Source organism: Quercus robur, chromosome 8 (genome assembly GCF_932294415.1).
Source record: "Quercus robur chromosome 8, dhQueRobu3.1, whole genome shotgun sequence".
Classification (NCBI taxonomy): Eukaryota; Viridiplantae; Streptophyta; class Magnoliopsida; order Fagales; family Fagaceae; genus Quercus; species Quercus robur.
The window spans coordinates 32,333,722-32,339,851 of record NC_065541.1 but is presented as its reverse complement, the minus strand read 5'-3'; the positions used below and the strand labels follow the sequence as shown (position 1 = coordinate 32,339,851).

The window sequence follows — 6,130 nt, the reverse complement described above, 5'->3', positions numbered from 1 at the left end:
TTGAAGTCCTTCAAGAAAAACATACTATCTCACTCACATTCAACAAAAGAGCTACATTGTTTGCATTCAACTATAGGTCCCTGTCCTATATATATATATATATATATATATATAAACTATAGGTCCTTGGAATTTAATCATGTTGTTTGTTGGAGTTTTGTTTTTTTTAGTAGAGTTGCAATCTGATCTGGTGGATACTTGATGAGCTAGATTATTGTAATAAAGAAAGTATGGGCAAAAACAGTTCAAGTTTGAGATGATTGTAATAAAGAAAATAAGGCAAAATAGTTCAAATTATCAAAAGGTCAATAGTGAATTTGGATAAGAAAAAGTACCCAATATTTAAAAAGTTACAATTGATAAGTTATAACGATAAAAGTACCCCAAAACATGCATAAGTAAATAAAATGATAAGCGACAACAAAACAAACTAATGTCACTTGTAGCAATCAGTAAACAAATTAATGTCACTTGTAGCAATCATTAAAGAGATGTTCGCATCTTCATCCAAAACCACACTAAACTTCTTGCACGCTAAACTCCTTGACCATGCTACAAAACACAGTGTTTTGCCAAAAAAGAAAAAAAACTCATGATTTATTAATCACATCAATAGATAGTCTATAGCCTAATTATTGAAATTTTCATTTATACTAAAAAATATAGATATGCATAAAATACCTTGTTAATGGTATGCTGTAGATACTACCACCACACTAAGTTCATACTCATGGAATCTAATGACTAGCATCATTGCCATCTCTTGTAGAATAATTAGACGCAATTCTTGATGCCTACCATTTCCAAGTAAAATTGAAATAGAATAAGCACTAAGTAGAAACAAAATAAGAGTAACTTCCAAAAGAAATAAGCACCACTTAGATTCTTTCCTTCAATAAAACAGAATATAAGACAACTTCAAGTATGAAAATGATATTTAAAGGTCTAAAACAGAATATATATGCAAGAAAATTACCTGTGTTACTTGTGTATGGTCAATAAATAAAGAAGCTAAGATGTTGACAGTAGCACTTCTCATAGGAGTTTCTCCACTAGGATGCCTCCTTTTCCTTGATCCTTTTTCAATAAAACTTTTAGGCCGACCTTTAACATGGGATGTGCCTATTTTTTTCTTAATCCCAATTGCTTTAACATCTACATTTTCATTATGAGAAGGATCCATCCCAATGTTATTGGAAGGTAAATCTGATTTTTTTTTTTTTTTTCAAAATCCTTTCCACATTAAGATTTAATTCAACCATTTTCTTAGCTAAAAACATAGATGCTTTTTTAGTTTCTGCAGCCTTATGTGCAATGTTAACCGCATTACAACACAAATGTTTGTATCAATTTGTTATATCCAACTTAGGATCTTCTTTCACAATGCAACCATAGCTATCTAGTACACATCCAACTCTTGCTTGCTTAGTCCACGGCTTCAAAATGTATCGAGAAGGAAGTAGTTTTATCTTTTGAATATCTAGAACCTTTAATGCATGACTACATAAAAACCTAGCAAACTCCTTGCACCTTGCACCCTGCACCTTCGAAGTCTTAATAAGAGCTCCTCGCATCTTCAAAGTCTTGTTGGCATCTTTAAAGTCTGGGCACCTTCTATCTTTTAAATCTGAACCATGTCTCTTTCGGTGGAATTCTTACATCTCTATAGTCTAGCTACGTCACTCTGTGCCTTTGATGTTTGGACTATATTTCCTCTCAAAATGGGTGCTAGCACAACTCTATCACAAAAAAAAAAAAAAAAAAATGGTGTTGGTGCATAGACAATTGTTGTGGCTTCATGGAAAAGATGGATGTTGGCATGACTTCAATGCATATGCAAGTGTTGATGCAGCTTCATGCCAAGGACAAGTGTTGACACATCTTCGTGACAAAGATAAGTATTGATGCATCATTGATGAAAAAATGAATGTTGATATAGCTTCATTACAAAGACGAGTGGTGATGTGCCTTCTTAGCAAAGGCAAATGTTGGTGCAAATTTATGGTAAAGACAACTGATGTGGCTATGTTGCAAAGACAAGTGTGGAGCACTTTCATGCCAAAAAACAAGTTCTAGTACAGCTCCGTTGCAAGGACCAGTGCTAGTATTGCTTCATTGCCAACACAAGAGTCAATATGACTTCAAAGACAAGAAATGAATGTGACAACATGAAGGCATATGTCACTACAAGAGCATTGCTATCAATGAAATGCATAGCCATCAAATGAAGGCAAACACTACTATAAGAACATCAAAGTAAAGTTTGATGTCAAAGCCCAAAGATCAAGGAAAACATACTACAAAACAAAAACAAGCAATGACATAGAATTTGTCAAAAGAAAATCTCATGGCATGGCTAAAAAAAAAAAATCATCAACTAGAAAAGAAAGTGTCTATTCCAATCTCTAGCCAACAAGTACAAAGAAAATGAGAAGCATGAAAATAATAATAATAATAATGAAATCATCGACATGGCTAAAAAAAAATCATCGACAACAAAAGAAAGTGTCTATTCCAATCTCTAGCCAACAAGTACAAAGAAGATGAGAAGCATAATAATAATAATAATCATAATAATAGTAATCATGAAAGCAGGAGGAGGAAAACCAGTGAAGAGTATGTTCGCGTGAAGAACAAAGATATTCACACACTCTTATATAGAGAACTTTTGCTAATCTAGCAAGCAAGAAAAATAAAGAAAGTCAACAAACCAACAAATGGTAAACGAACTGGCCAGTAAAAAAAAAAGATTAAGTTCACATGAAAACAGCTAAAGTTCAAAGTCAGATTTTACAAACACAGATGCGCTCAAAATCAGGGAAGTTTGCACCGAATTTTGAAGATAAGAGAAGACATCCAATGGAGAGAAGTAGAAGATGGTGGCTCACCACTTACCTCCTAATCCTCAAGTCTAAATACAGGCGCCGCCTTGTCAAAGTCGTTGCCCAAATTGTCACCCATGGCCTTCTCTTTCAGATTTGCGAAAATCCAGATATCATTTCACAAAATTGACCCCACTAGGATCTTATATGTACTTCAATTTGCAAAAGCCAGAAAGATTAGCCTAAAACAACCATTCACGCGCCCCCATGCACCGCAACAAGCCTCGGAGATCGTGGACTCCTCCTTCACATTTGTACAAAGCTAGTCCTCATTTAAAAAAAAATAAGACTACCACTCGATCCAGTGGCCCTCGATCTTCAAAACGCAGAAAAATCAACTCCAAAAGCCTAGCCACACACCACTAAAACTCCAGGCGTCACTGCCTTAACTTTCACGTGCTCACATACACCATCGTTATTGTTTGTGCATTCACATGCATTGGAACTCCTCCATGCGTTGACATGTACCCAGCAGAGGAAGCTGACGTCATCAATGAAGTCACCTCCCACTTTCATCTTGGCCCGGTTTCTTGGACCTGATTCATATTTGAACTGGATCCAAACCACCTGCAAAAAAAAAAAAAAAAAAAAAAAAAGGGAAGGGCTTTGACCATGGTTGATTTTTGACTTTGACAAAAAAATCAAAATTTTCCAAACGAACTTGTCCCCCTTGATTTTTCGCTTGCATTCCAATTTTAGGATTCGTTTCTTCATTCGAGACTTAGAAATTTCACAAATGGTTCGATTTCTAGAAAGTTGACTTTTGCATAAATTTTAGCCAAAAGTCAAAATTTTCAAAAAGGACATGTATTTCTCAGTTTTTTGTGTAGACTCCAATTTTGGTGTCTATTTCTTCATTTAAGAATCCAAAAAGTCTCAAATAGTGTGATTCTACAATTGTTAACTTTATTGTAAACTTTGACCAAGAATTGAGATTTTCAAGCAAAGCTTGTCCTACTTGGTTTTTTGTGAAGATTCTAATTTTGAAGACCATTTATTTGTTTAAGACTTGGAAACCATCCATCTAACCCACTTCTCTAAAGTACTGGCAAAGTCCAAAACTTGAGCTCTCAAAATCAAAGTTTGAAATTCATCCATTTAGTCCGAATTCTTTTAGGGTTATCCACTAGATTTCATCATAGCTTCCCTTTCAAAGAACAAATGAATCCTCACAAGTGTATCCTAAACTTGAAGTTACATTGAGTCACCAATTCAACTTACCATTCCCGTTCGGTGCCTGCCAGTCTCCCACCTACCATTTCTATTCGGTGCCAAACATTCTCATCTATGATTCCCACCAAAAATTCCCATCCATCATTCACATCTAACATACCAGTCTACCGTTCTTCGTCTCTCTGCTATAAGTAAAAGTTTCGGATTCATTGAAACTCATCGAGAAAAACACACTGAATCAAGAAATGAAGGTCTACTTCTTTCAAATTTTCAGATCCTCCTTCTCATAGCCATTTCTCGCTATAGCTTCATCATTCTCAACACCTAGCAACCACTATTGCTTCATAATCAGCTTGAACCCAACCTTCTCATGGTTAAGTAGAAACCTTTCTCACAACATCATTGCAGTTTTGAGATCCAAACAAATTTTGTTTCCCCACTTAACAACCTTATTTGTCCAAAAAAATTCACATAACATAGCCCACATCATAAACTCTTGCAGCCTTAGATATACCTAGCCTAGCCAGGAGATCTAAGTCCAACAGAGACACCTATTTTTTAAGCTATGGGAGCCTCCTAACTGCTTTAAGAACTCCATAGTCCTTTTCCAATTGTTTGGTTTTCTAGCGGAAGCAGTAATTTGGAACAAACAACGACTCAGCTAGTTTCTAAAACCAGGATCACAAGTTAGGTCCATCTTTCATTTTTTGGGCTTTCCCAACATACCACAAAACCATTACTTCATCTGCCTTAACTGACCTCCCGACTTTGTTCATATCTTTCAATAGGTGTCATTAGGTAGGGGTATCCTACAAATTTTCTCCCATCTAACACTCACAACAATCTCTGAGGTCCTACATGGTTCAGTTTGGATCCTTCATAATTATTAGCCTCTGGTGTTGGTCAATCAAAGTTGTGTTTCCACCAAAGCCTCATTCCATGTAGCCACCAGTTTAGGACACAAAGGTCATCGTTATTGGTACTTTAGAACACATTTTTCTGAAATTACTCCAACTTAAATTTTTCTTGAAGAATTTCAGAAAGTATACTTCTAAAATTACTTTAACTTAACCTCCATCGGCATTGTCCCACTATGCACGCATATTCTACGACCTGTTGCCAGACTCTGCTCAACATACAATCAGTCCCATACTCCAAAATATACTCCCCAAAACCTCTTCACTAGAAATCCCTCGACGTACAAGGCTGGCTCCATGTTTTTCTTATGTTTCACACTATCACTATCTCCGCTTCATCTCCATCTTCTTCCTTTTACAATCACTAGTAGCCCATACTCTTCTGAAATTACCTCAACTTAACCTGGGTGATCCAATAACGCGTGCACACTCAACCACCTTCCCACACATCCCTTTCATAATCTGAAGTATATTCTTTTGAAATTACTTCGCCTAGAATTCTTAAAAATGCGAGGCCAATCTCATAACTTTGCACGCTATACCCAGCCAACATCCTCGTTTCATCACCATCTTCTACACCCTGTGATCTCCACCAACAATCCAAAATACTATTCTGAAATTACCTCAACTTAACCTTTGCTAATATGATTCAATCACACAAGTACATCCAACTACTTGCAAATAACTTTCAGCTTCATCAACTCATTCTAGATACCATGAAACACTTTTTCGAAATTACCTCAACTTAACCTCTGTTAACATGGCCTAGTCACATAGGTACATTCGACCACTTGCTGACAACTTTTTGGTCTCATCAAGATCTTTCATATGGGTGGGTCTACTCTTCTAAAATTACCTCACCTTGTTGAAATTTTCACCATGTATCTCTGAACAATCAACTACACAAGTTAACTTTCAACTACTTCACTTGAGAATTAAGAATCAAAATCCATTGTCGAGACCCATTCCCTCACCACACTTTGAAAATGTGTGCATGAACGAGTCTTGAAGGGGGCATTTGTAGAGACGTAAAATTTTTGACTTATCACAAGCTGACACGTCATACTACATAGGTCATAAAGTATGACCAATTACAAAGCACCATGTACTGCTACTAGGTTCTGCTATCACTATTTAGAAACCAACAGAGATTTGCCA

General features: G+C 36.1%; 1 long non-coding RNA gene across 1 annotated transcript; it reads right to left on the bottom strand.

Moving 5' to 3' along the window:
• Positions 1–380: 380 nt before the first annotated feature.
• On the bottom strand, positions 381–3,297 carry LOC126695222 (uncharacterized). The gene is made up of 4 exons (XR_007645998.1): positions 2,896–3,297; positions 977–1,739; positions 682–794; positions 381–552 (listed from the first exon to the last, which is right to left on the bottom strand). It is a non-coding gene; the product is annotated as an uncharacterized LOC126695222 (long non-coding RNA).
• Between the last annotated feature and the right edge of the window lie 2,833 nt (positions 3,298–6,130).